The sequence below is a fragment of the Choloepus didactylus genome, chromosome 9 (assembly GCF_015220235.1).
Source record: "Choloepus didactylus isolate mChoDid1 chromosome 9, mChoDid1.pri, whole genome shotgun sequence".
Classification (NCBI taxonomy): domain Eukaryota; kingdom Metazoa; phylum Chordata; class Mammalia; order Pilosa; family Megalonychidae; genus Choloepus; species Choloepus didactylus.
This window is the reverse complement of record NC_051315.1, coordinates 108,485,417-108,506,115: the sequence shown is the minus strand read 5'-3', so window position 1 is coordinate 108,506,115 and position 20,699 is coordinate 108,485,417. Positions and strand designations below refer to the sequence as shown.

Sequence of the window (20,699 nt, the reverse complement as noted above, 5' to 3'; positions counted from 1 at the left end):
CAATATACCAGAAATGGATTGGCTTTTTCAATGAGAATTTATTAGGTTACAAATTTACAGTTCCAAGGCCATGAAAATGTCCAAATTAAGGCACCAAGAGGAAGATACAGAGGAAAGGCAGCTGGCATCCAGGGTTCCTCTGTCGCATGGCAACCTCTGCTGGTCCTTCTCTCCTGGCTTCTGGTTTCAAAATGGCTCTCTCAGCTCCTGTGGGTTCTTCTTGCTTCTCCCAGGGGCATTTTCTTTCTTGGCTTCTCTAAACGCTCTCAGCTCTGAGCTTTCTCCAAAATGTCTCTCTCCAAAAGGACTCCACCAAGGGGATTGAGACCCACCTTGAAAGGGCGGGGTCACATCTCCATGGAAACAACCTAATCAAAAGTTCCCACCGAACAAGAGGTGTGCCCCCACAAGATTGGATTAAAAGGACATGGCTTTTCAGGATACAAACAGATCCAAACCAGCACAATACCCTAACTGCTACTTCCCCAGCCCCAATCATTTTCATGTATGAGATCTCCTATCATTTTACTCTATAAATATCTAAAATCATGGACTCCTTTCTCAAACTTACCACACCAAGAATAGCAACAATAATTTCTTAATATAATCAAACTTCTAGTCTATTTTCAAATTTCTCCCATTGTCTCAGATTTATGTAAAAGTAATTTTTTCAAATCAAGGTCTAAATAAAGCCCATAGATTGTAATTGGTTGATATGTCTCTAGTCTCATTAAAGTCAATAGTTCCCCTTTCATCTTCATTTTATTTTTTCTTTATGTATTTGTTGATGAAACTGTGTAATTTATCCCAAAGGATTCTCCATAGTCTGGATTTTGCTGATTTATCCCTGAGGGGCTATTTAACATGTTCTTCTATTTTCATATTTCTTATAAATTGGTAGGTGTGTATAAAGGCTAAATCAGATATGGGTTCAAGTTTTATTTAGAAGAATACAGCTTGTGTGGCGGTGTGTACTCTACCAAGAGATATATAACACCAAATTTTCTTTTTGTAAAATTGGCAGCCACTGATTATCATTGCCAATATTCATTAATTCATTAAGGGTTGCAAAACGATGATATTCAAATTCTGTCATTCTACATTGATTTATTAGCCTCATCAGCTTTTTGGTTACCCTAGGACAGGTTGAATAGGAAAGGCCTGATAAAGGCTTAATTCTTCCCTTTTATTAATTAGTTTTCAAAAACATTAGTTGTTAGCATCTTTCAAAGGTGACTCATCAGTTTTTAAAATTAGTATTGTGAAATAAGCATATTTCATTGTTTTAATTCATCATACTTACCCTTATTGATGATTGAATTTGCCCAACTTTGACCAGTGAGAACCTATTGCAATTTGTCTCATGAGTCTTTTGAACATTCTCAGTAATCTTTTAGAGTGACCTTGCTTTGTAATGTGACAAGATGTTCCTGGCTCATCCCGTATATTTCCTATCTCAGACTTGAAATCAGCTATTTCCAATGAGTCATGATTCCTTTTAGCTATAAATGGTTTATAGAAACATCAGTATGAGACCTAAGGGCACCCATTGCTCCTGGATTAGTCATTGTTTCTAAACCTTTTCAGAGGATGTAGCTAGGAAATACGTATTTTAAAAAAAATATATTGTTGATTGTATGGTGTGTGAATGTATTTCAATAAAACTGAATTTAATAATAAAAATATATATATATATATATATATGTATAGTGAGTTCATCCTGATACTTGTGTTTCAAATTTTAGACAACAGGGTTTTTTATTTGACTGCATGGATCTAGCATTTATGTCTGCCTTTTCCCATGTCAAAAACCATGGTTTTTGATAATATCAACAGAACTTCTCAATTGTTTCATCCCACAATATCAGTCTCAGAATAACAGCACCCATCACAAGCACCAGTGATTTGATAACCAGAAACAGCTTATGATTTGTTTGCAGTTCTTTTTTCTTCAGGGAATATCCTAATAGGGATGTTTAGTCAGTTTATCATGTCTCAAAGTCATTTGGAATAGTTCTTCTCTGTGTTACCTATCTAATACAGAATTTCATTCACTTGATTAATTTTGCTCTCAATTTCTAGTGATTATATTTTGCTATGTTTAGTTTTATAATTATATAAAATATTTACATGGTACCAAACCCAAATCTACAAAACAAGGTATATTTTAAAAAGTCTTGCTTCTAAGCCTGTTCCCTCTGTTGTTTTTTTTCTCTTTGAAGACTTGTTCTTCCAGTGCGCTTCTCTCTAAGTGTCTTGGAAGAGTCCTCCTTTAGCTTCCCCGGGGCAAATTCTGGGCTTCATCTCTTAGCTTAGCATCTCCAGATGTCTTTCTGTCTGCATCTCCAAAGTGTCTCCAAGCATCTGGGTCTGTGTTGGCCCCTGAGCTCTCTTAAGGACTCTAGTAAACTAATCAAAACCCATCTGGAATGGGCGGGTTCACATCTCCATGGAAATAATATAATCAAAAGGTCTCACCCACAGTTGGATGGGTCACATCTCCGTGAAAACAACCTAATCCAAAGATCCCACCTGCCTCTTCCATGAAGGCCTACATGCCACCATTGCATCCGCAACCATGTCTCTAGGGATCCCCGAGAAGTTCCAGCACATTTTGCTGGTACTCAACACCAACATCAGTGGGTGGCAGAAAATAGCCTTTCCCATCACTGCCATTAGGGGTGTGGGACAAAGGTATGCTCACGTGGTGTTGAAGGAGACAGACATCGACCTCACCAAGAGGGCAAGAGAGCTTGCTGAGGATGAGGTGGAACGTGTGATCACCGTTATGCAGAATCTGTGCCAGTATAGGATCCCAGACTGGTTCTTGAACAGACAGAAGGACATCAAAGATGAAAATACAGCCAGGTCCTGGCCAACGGTCTGGACAATAAGCTCTGGGGAGATCTGGAGCAACTGAAGAAGATTCTGGTCCACGGAGGGCTGTGCCACTTCTGGGGCCTTTGTGTCTGAGGCCAGCACACGAAGACCACTGGCCGCTGTGGTCACACCGTAGGTGTGTCCAAGAAGAAATAAGTCTGTAGGCTTATTTATACACCTAAAAAAAAAAAAGGATTCCATCCACAATAGGTCTGCCCCCACAAGATTGCATTAAAGAACATGGATTTTAATTGGGTACATAACAGATTCAAACCAGCACATGTTGTAATTCTACATTTAACTTGTTGAGGATCTTCCGTATTGCTTTCCACAGTGGCTGCACCATTTTACTTTCCCACTATGCACTAGAGCTCCAGTTCCTCTTCCTTCTCTCCATGGAGATTATCTTCCATTAAAAAAATAATAGCCATTCTCTTGGTTATGAATGGGGATCTCATTATGGCTTTGATTTGCATTTTCCTAATGGCTAATGGTGTTGAGCATCTTTTCATGTGCTTATTGGCCATATAGATTTATTCTTTGGAGAAATGTCTATTCAAGTCCTTTGTCCATTTTTAAATTGGGTTGTTTGTCTTTTTGTTGTTTAGTTGTAGGAGTTCTTTATATATTCTGGATATTAAACCCTTATGAGATATATGGTTTCTGAATATTTTTTCCCATTCTATAGATTGTCTTTTGACTGTCTTGATTATGGCCTTTAATGCACAAAATTTTAAATTTTGATGAAGTTGAACATATCTATTTTTTCTTTTGTTGCTTGTGCTTTTGATGTAAAGTCTACAAATTTGTTGCCTAATTCAAGGTCCTGGAGATATTTCCCTATATTTTCTTCTAAGAGTTTTATAGCTTTCGCTCTTACATTTAGGTCATTGTTCTATTTTGAGTTAATTCTTTCATTTACTCCGTTCATTCTTTTGCATGTGGATATCCAGTTTTCCTAGCACCATTTGTTGAAGAGACTCTTCTTTCCTCATTGAGTAGATTTGGCACCCTTGTTAAAAATCAGTTGACCGTAGATGTGTGGGCTTACTTCTGAACTCTTAATTCTATTCCGTTGAATTGCACGTGTGTCTTTTGATTACTGTAGTTTTTACTAAGTTTTGACATCAGGAAGTGTGAATCCTCAAACTTTTGCTTTTTCAAGATAGCTTTGGGACCCCTTGCCCTTCTATATGAATTGGATGAGTAGCTTTTTCATTTCTGCAAAGACGGCTGTCAGACTTTTGTCTGGGATTGCATTGAATCTGTAAATCATTTTGTGTAGTATTGACATCTTGATAATATTAAGTCTTCTATTCCATGAGCACAGGATATCTTTCCATTTATTTTGGTCATATCTGACATCTTTCAGTAATGCTCTGTAGTTTTTCATGTACAAGTCCTAGACATTTTAAGCTTTTAGTTAAAAATTGTAAATTGAATTGTTTTCTTTAACTTCCCTTTTGGATTGTTCGTTGCTGGTGTATAGCATTTGTCTTCTTTTTACATTACTTATGATGCTTTTACATGCACGGTTTTTTTTGGTTTGTTTTGTTTTTTATTTTACTTTTTAAATTAACTTTATCAATCCTTTTCCTTTTTGTTTCTGGATTTTGAGTCATTATTAGGAAAATTTTTTCCCAATCTCATGTTATAAAGTAATTCACTCATGTTTTCTTCTTGTAATTGTTATGATTTCATTTTATTAAATTTCTGATCCATTTGGAATTTATCATGTTCTTTAGTGTGAGAAGTGGACCCATTTTTCCTTTTTTGTATGTCTGTACAGTGGAATTTCATTATAATTCCACATGACTATCCACTTACTTAGAAGTCCATCTTTTCCATCACCAATTTGAAATGCTTTCTTTATTATATGTTTCCATATACAGTTGTGTTCATTTCTGGATTTTCTACTCTTTTGAATATACTTTGTTGCCTGGAGCCACAGTAGTATAAACTGATATTAGCCCTTGACTGTGTAGGATAATAAAGACTCAAAGCATTGTGAATGCCTAATGAATGTTTATTTGTATGAATTACTTAATAAAAAATTTAGTAAATGACTGAAGGAATACATTTGAGATATACTTTTGATCAGGGCAAGGCTTCTAAGAAATATCGATTAGTAACAATGCAGTGGTAGACAGTGTAATGGGAAAAAAGCTAATAGTGGGGTTCATAATCTATTTAGGAAAAGGATGCATTTGTTATACATTTTAAAATCAGAAACTCTGGGAACTTGTGTATAAATCTTTTTTTTTAAAAAGCAGATAATTTGAACTATACTGGAAAACCTCACTACTGTATTTAAAAGAGCGATAAATCCTTTCGAAGAGAATAATCCTTTTTGGATTGTGAATAATTGTACTTTAATGATTTCTTGGTTCATATTTTGATGTTTAAGTTTTTTATAGTGAGGCACACAGAATGTATTTTCAAAACAGGATTAAAAACACTGTCCATTTCTTCTTTTGAAAATGAAAGTAATGAAATGAAAAAGAATTTATCTAGGGTTTTGTTATACCAACAAAACAAGTCGACAGACATGATTGTCCAGAAGGTCTTCAACATCAAGACTGATTAGGGTTTTCAATCAAGTGTAGAAGGAAGAGCAAGGACTCTGAAGATGCCATCTTAACTCCTTGAAAGATTTTCACATGTAATTCAGCACCAGCATTCCTATACCTTTCTTTTGTAGACTAAAATATAGCATTGCAAAGGAAGTTAGTTAATAGTTTTATAGATGAAATACTTTGGGAGGTACATAGGGAAATTAGAGAACAGGAAAGGAAGGAGAAACATGAAGTGAGAAGCAAAGCTGAAAAGATGGCAAGGCTGGACAAAGACTGCTCCATCTGGTTCAAGTCTCAGGGCTCAGAATTCTCTTTCCAGCCATGGGTGAAGAGTGTGGAAGGAAATGACAGAGTTCTAACTAAGCACTTGAAGAGGAGACTGACTCTTCGTATGGCGCAGCTTTGCATTGGGTCACTTGGTTTTTCATGCTGTGAGATGTTTAATCAAGAGACATTAAAGTGTAGTTTCTCTTTTTATAGTCTTACAAACCTGAGAACCAGCAGTAAGTAAGAAATGCAGAGAGTAGTGAAATGAAAATAGCTTGGGAAGAGCAGCCTACTTAATTTTCACCTAAAGCTAGAAAATACATATTTTTAAATGAGGAACCCAGGTTTGAATTGGTCCAATTAAAATTCATATGATTTTACCATCCTTATTAAGTGTTTTCCCTCTCTTTCATTTCTTTTCCTTGAACCAGCCTTTGGATTTAGGACATTGGCTATACTACCTAGGGGCATGAAAGTAATTTGAATTAAGTTTAATTTTAGAACATACAGAAAACCTTTCATATTTGGCCACATTTGCCTCTGGGACACTGTTAATATGACTAAACTTAAGCCAGAAATATTCTGGAGAATGTATTTTCCCCATCCTTTTCATCTCCTTATATATAAAGGTTAAGTGAATTTGTGCAGAGTAGCATCCCCCAAACTTGTTCTTTTTCTTCCTGCAGTTTGAACTGTGATACCAACTCTTGAAAATGGAAACCATCTTCAAAATTCTTTGCAGATTATTTCTCATATCTATTAAAAATATTTTGGCAGATCATGGCGGAATTAAATGGCTTATGGATTGGATGATGCCTTATGCCCTGAACCTAAGCTGGGTTGCATGGCACTGGGGTCAAATAAAGGCCAACACCGCAGGTAGGGAAAATAGAAAATCTTTTGTACTCTTTTGTACATCTATACATGCTGTGATAGCTTTGTAGGACTTTGTTACTTTCTTTTCCAATGGGAAGATTTTCTGGTAGGTGATTTTCTACATGAGTTTTATCTTGAATTTCAGGTTTCAACTAGAAAAAATCTTTACTCAACTTGGTGCCTTTAATTTTTTAGGTCTTGGGTCTATTTGAGGGCAGGAGAGGCAGAGATTGCTATTTTGAAGGGATGTGGGTTACAGGACCATCTAATCATGTGTCTGCCTCTCCAATATATTTTTATTCATTGTGAATTAAGCTTAAAAACAGAACTCTATCAACAGTTTTAAGAGATGATGATATTAAAAGAGGAAAACTTGGGGCTAGGATTGGGTGTGGGGAGAATTTTTAAAAATTCGTTTATCCATCCGTTCATTCATTCTGAATTTAGTCATTAAACACCTACATTAATAGGTGCTTGGGCATAGAGCAGTGGCCCGTATAGGCATAGTTCCTGCTTTTGTAAGGCTTTGAGTCCAACAAGGAAGTTAGACATAAAAGTAACAAAGTATATAAATTGTTTGATAAATAGGGTGAGTATCTAACTTATTATCCAAACTGAAGACTCTTTTGAGGATAAAAGGAGAGCTCTTAATCATTATTCTGGACCATCAGGTATAAATTTAGATCATTCTAACAAACTGAGTTGTTAGAGGGTTTGAAGTTTAGAAGACCTAGGGGGTATTACGGGAGTTTCTAGTTAAAGCACTTAATCCAGTCTGGATGTGGTGATGGTGGGGAACAGATTTCCAGGAGGATATTATGTTTCAGCTGTTCCTGTATGGCTCTGCCTTCAGGTGGGTACTTCTCTGTGGCCCTCTAATGATCTTAGGTACCTATGGGAGCTTCCTTGTTTGTTACCATTGGAATCAGAGCTACTCCACCAGTTCAGCCAAAATGGGAGACTCGCATCTCGCTGACCCTGACTGGCCTGATTGACTCACGTTCCCATCTCTGAACCAATTACTGTGTACAAGGGGATGGAATGCAGTGATTGCATATCCTCATGGTGAGGGGTGCAGAGTGGTCTCAGGGTAGTTAGCAAAGGGTAACGGGGTGGGGTAAGAAGGCAAAACTTACGAAGAACCTATGTGCTAGGCACTGTTTTAAGAGCTTTATATGTATTACTTTTTGAATTCTCATAAAACCCTTTGAGCTACATATTATTATCCTCATTATTCAGCTAAGGGAACTGAGACACAGAGAGGTTAAGGTCCTTGCCTAAGATCTGACAACTGGTAAGTGGTAAAGCTAAAATTCAAAGGGCATCTGGCTCTTTGCCATTGTAGAATATTGCCTGGACATATGTGTCACAGAAATTTCATCTGAATGGAGTAAAGAGGTAAAGGTGAATGATGAGAAATGCGGTTCAATATTAATGGCTAGTTTGCTTGCTTGAGACAGAATAAACAATTGTAACCACTTAAAAAAACCCCCACAGCTTTATTGAGAGATAATTCACATACCATACAATTCACTCATCGAAAGCATAAAATTCATGGTTTTTAGTATATTCACAAAGTTGTGCAGGTGTATCCACAATCATTTTAGAACATTTTTGTCTACTCCAAAAGAAACTCTGTACCCAATAACAGTCACTTCCCATTTCTCTCTAATTCTCCCAGCCCTAGGCAACCACTAATATACTTTCTGTCTGTGTAGATTTGCCTATTCTGGACATTTCATATAAATGCAATCATACAATGTTTTAGTTTCCTAGGCTGCTCAAGCAGATACCTTGAAATGGTTTGGCTTAAACAATGAGAATTTGTTTGCTCATGGTTTTGAGGCTGGGAAAATGTTCAAATCAAGGTATCATCAAAGCAATGCTTTCTCCCTGGAAACTGGCATGCTGGGACTGGCTGCCAGTGGTCCTTGATTTCTCTGTCACATGGCAAGGGACATGGTGGCATCTCCTGATCTTTTTCCTTCTCTTTTGGGTTCTGTTTCAGCTTCTTGTTCCTGTGGCTTTCTCTCTCTTTGTCTGAACGTCATTCTCTTATAAAGGACTCCAGTTATAGAATTAAGACCCATCATGATTGAAGTAGGTCACATCTTAATTGAAGTAGCCTCATCAAAAGGTCCTACTTATAGTGGGTTCACACCCACAGAAATGGATTAAGTTTAAGAACATGTTTTTCTGGAGTACATACAGCTTCAAGCCACTACATACAATAAGTGGTCTTTTGTGAATGGATTGTTTTAGCTCTTCTGGGTTCCTTGAAATTCCATAGAAGTTTTAGGATCAGCTTGTTAATTTCTGCAAAGAAACCAGCTGGGATTTTGTTGGGGATTGCCTTTTTTCTTTAGATCAATTTGGGAATTATTGCCCTCTTAAAAATATTAAGACTTCCAATCCATGAACATGGAATGTCTTTCTATTTATTTGGGTATTCTTTAATATCTTTCAATAGTGGTTTGTAGTTTTCAGCATACAAGTCTTGTGCTTTCTTGGTTGAATTTATCCCAAGTATTTTATTCTTCCTGATATTATTGTAAATGGAATTGTTTTAAGTTCATTTTCATATTGTTCATTGCTAGTATATAGAAATACAATTGATTTTTGTATATTAATGTTGTATTCTGTAGTCTTGCTGACTAGTTTATTTGTTTTAATGGTTTGTTAATAGATTCTTAGGATTTCTGTCATCTGCAAATAGAGGTAGTTTTACTTCTTACTTTGCAATCTGGATGATTTTCATTTCTATTTCTTTCTTAACTGCCCTGGCTAGAACCTACAGTACAATGTTGAATAGAAGTGGCAAGAGTGGACATTCTTGTCTTATTTCTGATCTTAGGGTGAAAGCATTCAGTCTCACCATTCACTAAGATATTAGTGGGGGGTTTTCATTGATGCCCTTTATTAGGCTGAGAAAGTTCCCTTCCATACCTAGTTTGTTGAATGTTTTTTTATCATTAGCACTGTTGGATTTTGTCAAATACATTGTTTGCATATATAAGATGATCATGTGGTTTTAGTTCTTTTCTATTAATATGGCATATTACGTTAATTAATTTTTGGATCTTAAACTACCTTTACATTCCTGGAATAAGTTTCACTTGGTCATTGTGATGGTTAGGTTCATGTGTCAACTTGGCCAAGTGATAGTACCCAGGTGTCTAGTCAGGCAAGCACTGGCCTAACCGTTTGTTACTGCAAGGACGTTTGTGGCTGGTTAATAAACCAGAAGGCTGGCTTATTAAATCGTCAGTCAGTTGTTTGCATCTGTGGCTGATTACATCATGGAGGGAGTGCCTTCCTCAATTAGATAATTCAATCAGTGGGATTTAACCCAATCAGTTGAAGACTTAAGAGAAAAGAGAGAGAACTCTCACTTCTTCTTCAGCCAGTCAGCCTCCCCCGGAGAGTTCATTGAAGACCTTCATCGGAGTTGTCAGCTCTCTGGCTGCCCTATGGAATTTGGACTTGTACATCCCCACAGTTGCGTGAGACACTTTTATAAAATCTCATTTACAGATATCTCCTGTTGATTCTATTTCCCTAGAGAACCCTAACTAATACCGTCATGGTGTAGAATTCTTTTATATGTTGCTGGATTTGGTTTATTATTTTGTTGAGGATTTTTGCAACTATATCAATAAGAGATATTGGTCTGTAGTTATCTTTTTCTTATGATGCCTTTATTTGGTTTTGGTAATGGGAAAATACTGGCCTCATAGAAAGAGTTGGGAAGTATTTCCTCCTCTTGCATTTTTGGGAAGAGTTTGTGAAAAATTGCTAGTAGTTTTTTTTTAAGTGTTTGGTAGAATTCACCAGTGAAGCCATCTGGGCCTGGGCTTTTCTTTTTAGGTAGTTTTTCCAGTTACTAATTCAATACCTTTACTTGTTATAGGTCTATTCCAGTTTTCTATTTCTTCTTAGTTTCAGTAGTTTGTCTTCTAGGTATTTGTCCATTTCCTCTAAGTTATGTAATTTGTTGGCATACAATTATTCATAGTATTCTCTCTGTCTTATTTTCCCAGCTGCTATGACAAATACTACACAAAGGGTTGGCATAACAACAGGAAAGTAATTGGCTTAATGTTTCAGAAGGTAGATGGCTTGCTTCCTCCTGGGGTCAGTAGTGTTCTGACTGGCCAGCAATCCTTGGGTTCCTGGCTTCCCCATTACATGGAAGTGTCCTGTCTTTTATTTTCTGGGTTCACTTGACTTCTAGCTTCTAGTACTCCATGTGGCTTTTTCTTAATAAACCGTACAGTAATAGGATTAAGGCCCAATGTCACTCACTTGGCCACAACTTAACTAAAAATCACACCTTCTGAAGATGCTATTTACAGTGGGTTCACACCAACAGAAATGGATTAACAACATGTTTTCTACTGGGGTATATAATTCAACCTATCTCACACTTGCAATCCTTTTTATTTCTGTAAAGTCAGAAGTAATATATCTACTTTCCTTTCTGATTTTGGTAATTTGATTCTTGTCTCTTTCTTGCTTGTTCAGTTTAGCTAAAGATTTGTCAATTTTGTTGATCTTCCAGTGAACCAACTTTAAGTTTTGTTGATTTTCTCCACTGTTTTTCTTTTCTCTGTTTTATTAATTTCTTCTCTAAATTTTATTTTTTATTTTCCTTTGCTTGCTTTAGGTTTAGTGTGCCCTTTTGTCTAGTAACTTAAGGAGGAAGATTAGGTTATTGATTTAGCGTATTTGTTCTTTTTAAATATAAGCATTCAGATCTATAAATGTTCCTTTAAGAACTACATTAGCTGCATCCCTTAAGTTTTGGTATGTTGTGTCTTTATTTTCTTTCATCTCAAAGTATTTTCTGATTTCCCTTGAAATTGCTTCTTTGATTCATTATTTATTTAAGAGTGTATTGTTCGATTTCCACATACTTGTGAATTTTCTAGATTTTCTTCTGTTATTGGTTTCTAATTTCAGTCTGTTATAGTCAGAGAACACACTTTGTATGATTTCAGTCCTTTAAAGTTGATTGGGACTTACTTTATTGATTAGCATATGGCCTTTCCTGGAAAATGTTTCTTACATTTGAGAAGAATGTGTATTCTGTTGTTGGGTGGCATGTTCTATAGATGTGTGTTAGGTATAGTTGGTTTATAGTGTTTTTCAAGTCTTCACTTTCTTTATTGAACTTCTCTCTAGTTCTATTCATTATTGAAAGTTGGGTATTGAAGTCTCCAACTATTTTTGAGTTACCTCTTTCTTCCTTCAATTTTGTCAGTTTTTGCTTCATTTGGGGGATCTATTGTTACATGTTTATATGTTTATAACTGTTTTGTCTTCCTGATCAGTTGACCTTTCTTCATTGTAAAATGTCCTTCATTATCTCTAGTAACTTCTTTTAAAGTCTATTTTGCCTGATAATAGTATAGCCACTCTAGCTTTCTTATGGTTGCTATTTGTATGATATATCTTTTTCTGTCCTTTTATTTTCAACCTTTTATTGTATCTTTGAGTCTGAAGTTTGTCTCCATTAGACAGCACATAGTTAGATCTTGTTTTGCTTTTTATCCATTCTGACAAGCTCTGCCTTTTGATTGAATTGTTTAATCCATTCACATTTATTGTCATTATTGATATATTGGATTTACATCCAGCATATTGCTTTATATTTTCAATATCTCATATCTTTGTTGTTCCTCTGTTCTTCCTTTACTGCTTCCTTTTGCATTAGTATTTTAAATCCTTTAATAATTTTTTTGGAGTTATTTTCTTAGTGGTTGCACTAGGGCTTACCATATGCATCTTAACGTATTCAGAATCTGCTTCAGATTTATGCTCTCTTAATTCCAATGAGATACATGTGTTACCCCTAAATAGCTCTACTCCTTCTCCCCCTTTTTGTGATATTATTATTACACATATTATATCTATATGTTACAAACCCAATACTACCTTGTTATAATTATTACCTTATATAATTTTGTGTCAAATAAAGAAGTTGAGAAAAGAAAGGAGATCAAGTATATATTTATAGGTGTGCAGGCTTGGATATATATGTCCCCCAGAAAAAGCCATATTCTCTAATGCAATCTTGTGAGGGCAGATTTATTAGTCTGTTGATTAGTGTGTGACCTCTTGATTGGATGTTTCCATGGAGATTTGACCCAGCCCATTCAGGGTATATCTTGATTAGTTTAATGGAGTCCTTTTTAATAAATGGAGCTTTCACAGAGAACAGAGGGATGAAAGTACCCAGAGATATGCTAAGCCAAGACCCAGATGCTTAGCTAAGAAATGCTGGTCCAGAGTTTGCTCTGGAGAAGCTAAGAAATGACAAAATGCCCCAAGAGGAGCTGAGAGAGACATTTTGGAGACGGCCATTGGAAGCAGATACTTGGAGACATTTGGAGCTGCTAAGCCAAGGACACACAGGAGCCGAGAGAGGAGCTGAAACACAACCTGGGACAGATGCCAGACATGTGCCTTCCCATCTAACAGAGGTTTTCCAGACACCATTGGCCATTCTTCAGTAAAGGTATACTATTGTTGATGCTTTAGTTTGGACACTTCTATGGCCTTAGGACTGTTATTTTGTGACCAAATAAATCCCCTTTATAAAAGCCAATCCATTTCTGGTATTTTGCTTTCTGGCAGCATTAGTAAACTGGAACAATAGATTTTATTATATTAACTTTCTTATTTGCCATTTCTAGTTCTTTTCATTAGTTCCTGTGAATTTGAGTTACCAAGTGGTATCATTTAATTACTCCAATAGTTTTGTTCCCATCCTCCTCCTTTGTGCTGTGTATTGTCAAATAAATTTCTATATGTTACAGACCCAACAATACAACTATAAATATATTGTGTATGCAATTGCTTTTTAAATTAGTTAAGAGAAGAAAGGAGAAGAAATATACCTTTATAATAGTTTACAGTTACATAATTACCTTTATCTGTGGTCTTTGTTTTTTTTTCATGTGGATTCATGTTACTGTCTGGGGTCACTTGTTTTCAGCCTGAGGAACTTCCTTTAGTATTCCTTGTAAGGCAGGTCTGTTAGTAACAAACTCTCTCAAGTTTTTGTTTAAGTGGGAATGTCTTTATTTTGCCTTGATTTTTGGCAAGATAGTTGTTTTAATTTCCTAGCTGCTAGTACAAATATCATACAGTGGGTTGGCTTAACAATGGGATTTATATCAGTATCTTCTGGCTGGCCAACATCTTTGGAGTTTCTTGGCTTTTCTTTTGAGAAGTTTCTTTTGAGAAATGTCTTCTCATTTCTCCTCCAGGTTCCCTGGATTTTCAGCTTCTGGCTATTTCCTGTGGCTTCTTTCTCCTTTTGACTTTCACTCTGCTTATAAGGACTGTAGTAATCTGGATTAAAACCCAACCTGATTCAGTTGGGCCACATCTTAACTGAAGTAACATCTTGAAGATATCTTATTTACAGTGGGTCTGTACCCACCAGAAGGTGACCCAAGACCAAGAACATGTCCAAACTGGGACACACACTTCAATCCGCAACAGCCTGCACTCTGGACCCCAAAAAGAAATGTTCTTCCCACATGCAAAGTACATTCATTCCATATGGGATTCTTGGTAGTGGTGTTATTTTCTGTCCTTACTATTACATTGTATTGTATGACATGTTATTTTTCCTTTTATCATCTTCCTTATTATTGCTAAAAGAAAAAAAAAAAACAATTTTTCTTGTAGTAGTCAATATGTTCAAGTGCTGATGTGGTGATAAATGTACAACTTTATGATGATACCATGAACAACTGATTGTACACTGTGGATAAATATATGGTATGTGAATATAACCCTATAAAATTGTAGGAAAAAATATATATAGGAGTAAAAGTGTTGGAGAAAACATGGTGAGAGGGATGTACCTATCTACTGTTGATGAGTAGGTAGAATGGTGTAGCCTTTCTGAAGGTCAGTGTGGTGGTTCCACAGAAAGTTAAGTATGTAGGGACCATAAGGTCCTGCAACCTCATTATGAGGTATGTCATTTGAAGATCTGAGAACAGAGACATGAATGGATATTTGCAAACTGGTGTTCATGGAGGCAGTAATCATGATTTGTAATGGGTGGAGGTGACCTAAGGGTACGTAGACTGAGGAACAGAGTGGTGAATGGTGGCATATGCATGCAATGGAATATTGAGCAACTACGAGAAGGAGTGCAGCTGTGAGACACTCAATGAGGTGAATGGATCCTGTACACAGTATTTAAGTGAAGTATGCCAGAAATAAAGGCAGACACTATAATGCCTCACCAATATGGGCTAACTACAATGTATAAACTCAGAATTGAATCTTAGAACATAGCCTAACTTGGACATGACTATTGTAATGGTCCCTAGATTGTAAGCTCTTACAGCAGTCAACTCTATTCCTGAATTGTAATGCTTATCTCTGAACTTTGAGATGCTGATCCCTTAGTGTATAACCTGATTGGTCTCTGGAACAATGTGTATCTCTGAGACACCTGAAACTCAGAGCTAGAGCTCAGCAGATATGAATGTCAGTATTAGTGCATACAGCAACTGTTAAAAAAGAGCTGAAAAACAGCCCAGACTTCAATTAGTGATATGAATGAAGCAGATCTGGTTAAGACTAGGGCAAACTGGGCCAAAGGGTAAAGGTCGAAACTGCTGTGTTTTAAAACTTCAACTTCCATGTGAGACCAAGGGAAGAGACATCTATTTGGTGCAGGATCTATATTTTCTAAACAGTATAACTTGACAGTCGGTTTGTTCAAACACCACAATTACATGGAACTTTGAATAGGAAGTGAGATATGGTAGGTTAGTATAGGTTAGAGTGAAATAGTGACACATCCCAAAGTAATTTGGGCAGAGAATAAAAAATATATTTACAGCCCCACCCCCCCGCCCCCCGAGGAGCTGGGGGAGGGTGCAGAAGTGTTGGACTTCCTCACCTGGACTGGTGTTGATGTTGTCACAAACATTGGGCCTGGTGGTTTGATGTGCCGGGCCCTCTATCGTGGGACTTGCCCTTATGAAGCCCATTACTGCAAAGGAGAGGCTGAACTTGCATATAATTGTGCCTAAGAGTCTCCCCCTGAGTACCTCTTTGTTGCTCAGATGTGGCTCTCTCTCTCTCTAACTGAGCCACCTCGGCAGGTGAACTCACTGCCTTCCCCACTATGTGGGACCCAAGTCCCAGGGGTGTAAAACTCCCTGGCAACGCAGGATGTGACTCCCGGGGATGAATCTGGACCTGGCATCGTGGGAATGAGAATATCCTCTTGACCAAAAGGGGGATGCAAAATGAGATGAGATACTTTCAGTGGCTGAGAGATTTCAAATGGAGTCGAGAGGTCGCTCTGGTGGACATTCTTATGCACTATATAGAAAACACCTGTTAGGTTTTAATGTATTGGAATAGCTAGAAGTAAATACCCGAAACTACCAAACTCCAACCCAGTAGTCTGGACTCCTGAAGACGATTGTGTAATAATGTAGATTACAAGGGGTGACAGTGTGATTGTGAAAACCTTGTGGATCACACTCCCTTTATCCAGTGTATGGATGGATGAGTAGAAAAATGGGGACAAAAACTAAATGACAAATAGGGTGGGATGGGAGGGATGGTTTGGGTGTTCTTTTTTTCACTTTTATTTTATATTCTTATCCTGATTCTTTCTGATGTAAGGAAAATGTTCAGAAATAGATTCTGGTGATGAATGCATAACTATATGATTGTACTGTGAACAGTTGATTGTATACCATAGATGATTTTATGGTATGTGAACATATTTCATTAAAACTGAATTTAAATAAAAAAAAGGTCTGGAAAGGGTAGTCAAACTTCACACTAAATTTTGTAGATATTATGGAAGAATCTGAGGATTTTTTGTTGCCCTTTACTGAAGCAATTATTTTTACGCATACTTAGCAATTTTTTAACCAGAAATATACACTAATACTGAAAAAAAAAATACATTCCATCACAACATCCCAAAACCTTAAATCATTTCAGTAACAATGCTAATACAAAGTCTCACCAAAATTACTTATTGGTGTTATTTCTGCTGGGGCAAAATTTGTCTTCATCTGTGGACTTACGAAGCCAAGAAAACTAGTCATCTGCTTCCAATATATAATAGTTGTACAGGCATAGGTAAACAGTCCCATAAGAGAAGGAAGAAATTGGAAAGCAAATAGGATTTATGGGTCCCAAACAAGTTTGAAATTCAGCAAGGGCAAACCCCACTGGATCTGAGTCTGAGAGCCATCCGTAGCTTGATTCTTTGACCTCTGAGTCTGCTGGAGTGGCAGCCCCCCCTCTTCCAAGTGCTTATGCAGTGGCCATGCTCTCCCTGAGTCCTGGGTTACAGGTCCTCCCTCTCTGATCATTGCAATGGTGGGCATGCTTTTTGTGAATGCCAGGGCATAGACCCCAGCCTCTCTGAGCATGGGCTTGGCGGCACTCTCCCTGAAAAATGGGGCACAAGGCTCGCTCCTTCCAAGTGCTGGGGCAAATGGCCTGCCCCTTACAAGTGCAACGGTGGGCTTGCGTTTTCCACACACATAGGTGGGCCTACTCTCTTGGCCCAAGGAGATCTTTCTGTCCAGACTCTGCTTTTAAGGTTCTGCCCTTGAAGTTGTTCTTCCTCCAGTTTGTCCCTTCTCTGTCCCTTTTAGTCCAAGATGCAGTGCTTCTGTTTTTACAAATTTAACATAAACCTTGTTGGGTTTGTGTGCAGTTTTCAGGGGTCCAAACCTTCAGACAGAAGGACTTTCTACAGATCCTTTCTGGATAATTGTATTTCCAATCCTGACTTCCACTGAAGTGGCTGATGGGATTCATGATCAGCCACACCCACTTTAGCAAAGGGTTATTCTGTTAAACCCTCACATGCAGCCTTGTTCTCTGGAGACTAACTTCCTGAAAGCTGACTTGGCTAGACTGTTTCAGTGAAGTCTATTCCCCCACCCCCACCCCTACCCCCTGCAGTCTGAAGCCTTTGGTGTTATTACTCAGAAGACACAGCCTTGGGTATGTGTATGATCACCCTGGATGACAGTGGCTTTGGCAGGTCTCTCTTCAGTCTTATTTTTCCCTGTTTTCTATCTTAACCTGTCTGCTTCATTTGGTATCACACTAAGCTATTATGCTTCACTAATAGCTGGTTGTTTGCTCTATTGTTTTTGACAATATCTTGGGCATAAATTGTTCCACCCTCTGAATATAATTAAATTCAGGCAAGAGTAATTTTTGAGGCTACTTTGAGGTTTGTTCTGACTCCAGCAGGGCTCTTTGTAGCTCTTTCTCCCTTACTGTCTGTGGTAAACTAGCTGTCCTATGGCTAACTTACAGCTCTTACAGCAGCACCCGCTTTCTCTTAATTGCTTACAACCAAAAGGTTGTATGTTTTTTGAGAGTGCTCATAGACTTGAACTCCCCCACACCCCCACCCCATTTCAAGTGAAGTCATTTCCATTGGGGGAACTTTGGCGCGTTCTGTTCTTATGGACTGTTTCTCTTCCTGAGCAAAATCTGTGAGCCGCTGGTCTAGGTGATGGGCAAGGTGCAGCAGCCTTTTGTCTTCTTGGCTTGCCTCACATGGCATGGAGCCTCTGCCCTGCAAGTGGGTTACTGGGATCCCAGTATTCTTGGTCTGCCACATCTGGGGTAGAGCCTTTGCCCAAAAGTGGGTGCCAGTGAAGGGAGTTCCCAACCTCTCAACCACACCCACCAGGAATTTAGCCTCTCCTACTTGGTGTTGGAGAAGGTGAGAAATGCTGATGTCTTTCTCCTCCTGGTGAGATACCATAGCCCTTAAGTGGCTAAAGGGAGAGGGAGCTGCACTTTTTCAGCTTCATCTCTCTACCCAGAGTGGAGCTGGCTTCAAGCTGAACTGGAAAGGTGAGAGAGGGAGCAGATCATTGTTCAACTATCACAGACTTTCACTGTTCTTACCAAGATTTAGTAGGCTTTCTTGAATAAATGTTTCGTTGTTTTCTGCATGTCTTTGGGACATTTTCAGAGACATTTAATTTTTTTTTTTTAAATAATTTTTATAAGTTTGGTTGTCTTGCTGGGGAACAGATCTATAGGTTCTTTACATTGCCATTCTGGAAGTGGAACCTATAATCACTTCTTTATAATGCAATCTAAAAATGCTTTTATATATGAAAGAAACATTTCAGATTGTTGGTATGCTTTGAGAAGTTGAGATAGATACAATATCCCAACTCTGAATGAAGATGTGTTTGTATTGCTCAGGGTTCCAGTAGAAACAAGGCAGCCACTCAGAAGTTAACAGCTAAAGAGGATATTTAAAAAAATCTGTGGGCAAGTTTAAGATAATCACTAATTGGTGATGGTGACAGTAACTAGGTCCAGCAAGAAGTGGTGCCATTCACAGGTCCGAAAGAAGGCAGGGAGTAGTTACCAGAAACTGGTACAAGCAGTAGTTCTCTGGTGAAAGAGGTCCCACCAGCCAGGAGCTGTGGCTTTTCATTAAGGGTTGCAGTTACTGCCCATTAGAGCCTAGGAGAGAGAGAAAAAGGGGGTCAGGGTAGGGAGGAAATTTATCTTCAGTACTGCTCATTCTTCTTACTCTCTGATTTCCTGACACTGTCTCTCATTGGCCAAACCTATTGTAAGCCAAAAGGCATGTGAACTGGGGTGATGAGGACCATGGTGAGTAGCCTCCTGGATTTATAATGGATCAGAGAAGGGTGGCGAGTGGATCTATAGGGACAAACAGGACACCTAGCCCAGTGGGTGACCTTGCATGGGAATGGCAAAGTTATGATCATCAATGCTCTGATGGATACGTCTGTCAGAGAACTGTGGGAAGCAGGGACTAACGGACATTGATTTGCTTTTTTTCCTCACATCTTCCAATTCACATCTTTACCAGAATTCATAAGGCTTATCCTTATTTTCTTTGAGAATCATAGGTCCAGTGCATTAAGAATGTCAAAAGCAACTTTCAACAGCATTTTAAGCTGAGTAATTGGATGCAAAGAAGTCAGCAGGATCTGCAGAGCTCCAGAAAACTGGAATGGAAGCTTTCTGTTCAAGGTGTAGGATGAACGGAGGAAAGCTGCCTTTGTTTTGTGGCTCATAGTAACTGTCAAATGCACACTTTAACAATTGAATGCACTTTAGAACATGGAGAAGAGAGAAAGTTTGCAAATGATCTCATTATATCTAATGACAGTGGAACAGTATTCTGCAATAAATCACCCAATACCCCACCACTGCTGATACTGAAATACCCGAGGAACAGCTTATAAAGTAGGCTAGAACAGCTAACCCCTGCCGATGTTGGAGGTGTATAAGCTGGTGAATAGGTAGGTGGCTGCCTTCAGGTTCCTTGTTTCATGATGTTGGGGAACAACCCTTTGCTTTCAGGAAAGCATGAGCGATTACGGCGTCAGATTAGCATAGTTTTGTGCAAGCATTTGCTAGACTTCTGCCAGAAATTACCCTGAGGCTCAGTGCTCCCACTTCTCTTCCCAACTTTACTCCTTTTTTTTTTTTTCCTTCACTATTTTATTTTCCTTCAGGCCCTCTTCTACTTTCTGTCCCCAAAGCTTCAATAAGAATGCTGCTAGCCCCTTTCTCTTCCTGATGGCCCATAAAACCTTATCCTGCTGGCTGGTGATACTTCCCTGGCACCTATGCATTCACCAACACTTCCTTCCACCTGATGCAGTGAAGCCCCTTCTTGGCAAAAGAACCCCCCACTTATCTGTTTATGGTCCAACGTGGAGCGGCTGCTTCCACCTGCCTTACCCCCGTGCTTCCAGCCCCACTCCTCTGGAATGTTTCCATGCTGACAGCAGTTTTAAGTGAGGCATAGCTTTTCATTTTCCAGAAGTAGGGGTTAAGTGCAACTGCAAAAAGGGCTCTGGAGCCTTTGGGTCCCAAGAAGCGGATCATGTTTTAATACCCCATTGCTGAAACTGAACTATAAAACTTGAACAAGATTGTAAATGCTTTGTTTGACAATGCACAAATAACACAGCCTGACTCTTCACTATGGTGTTCACTTGCCAAGCTTAACATGGTCTTTGTAGCCCTGAAATTATGTCAGTGACTAATCTCACCCAATATGCAAGG

General features: G+C 38.2%; 1 pseudogene; it reads left to right on the top strand.

Moving 5' to 3' along the window:
- The first annotated feature begins 2,578 nt into the window (after positions 1–2,578).
- Positions 2,579–3,036, top strand: LOC119544888 (annotated as a pseudogene).
- The last annotated feature ends 17,663 nt before the right edge of the window (positions 3,037–20,699 follow it).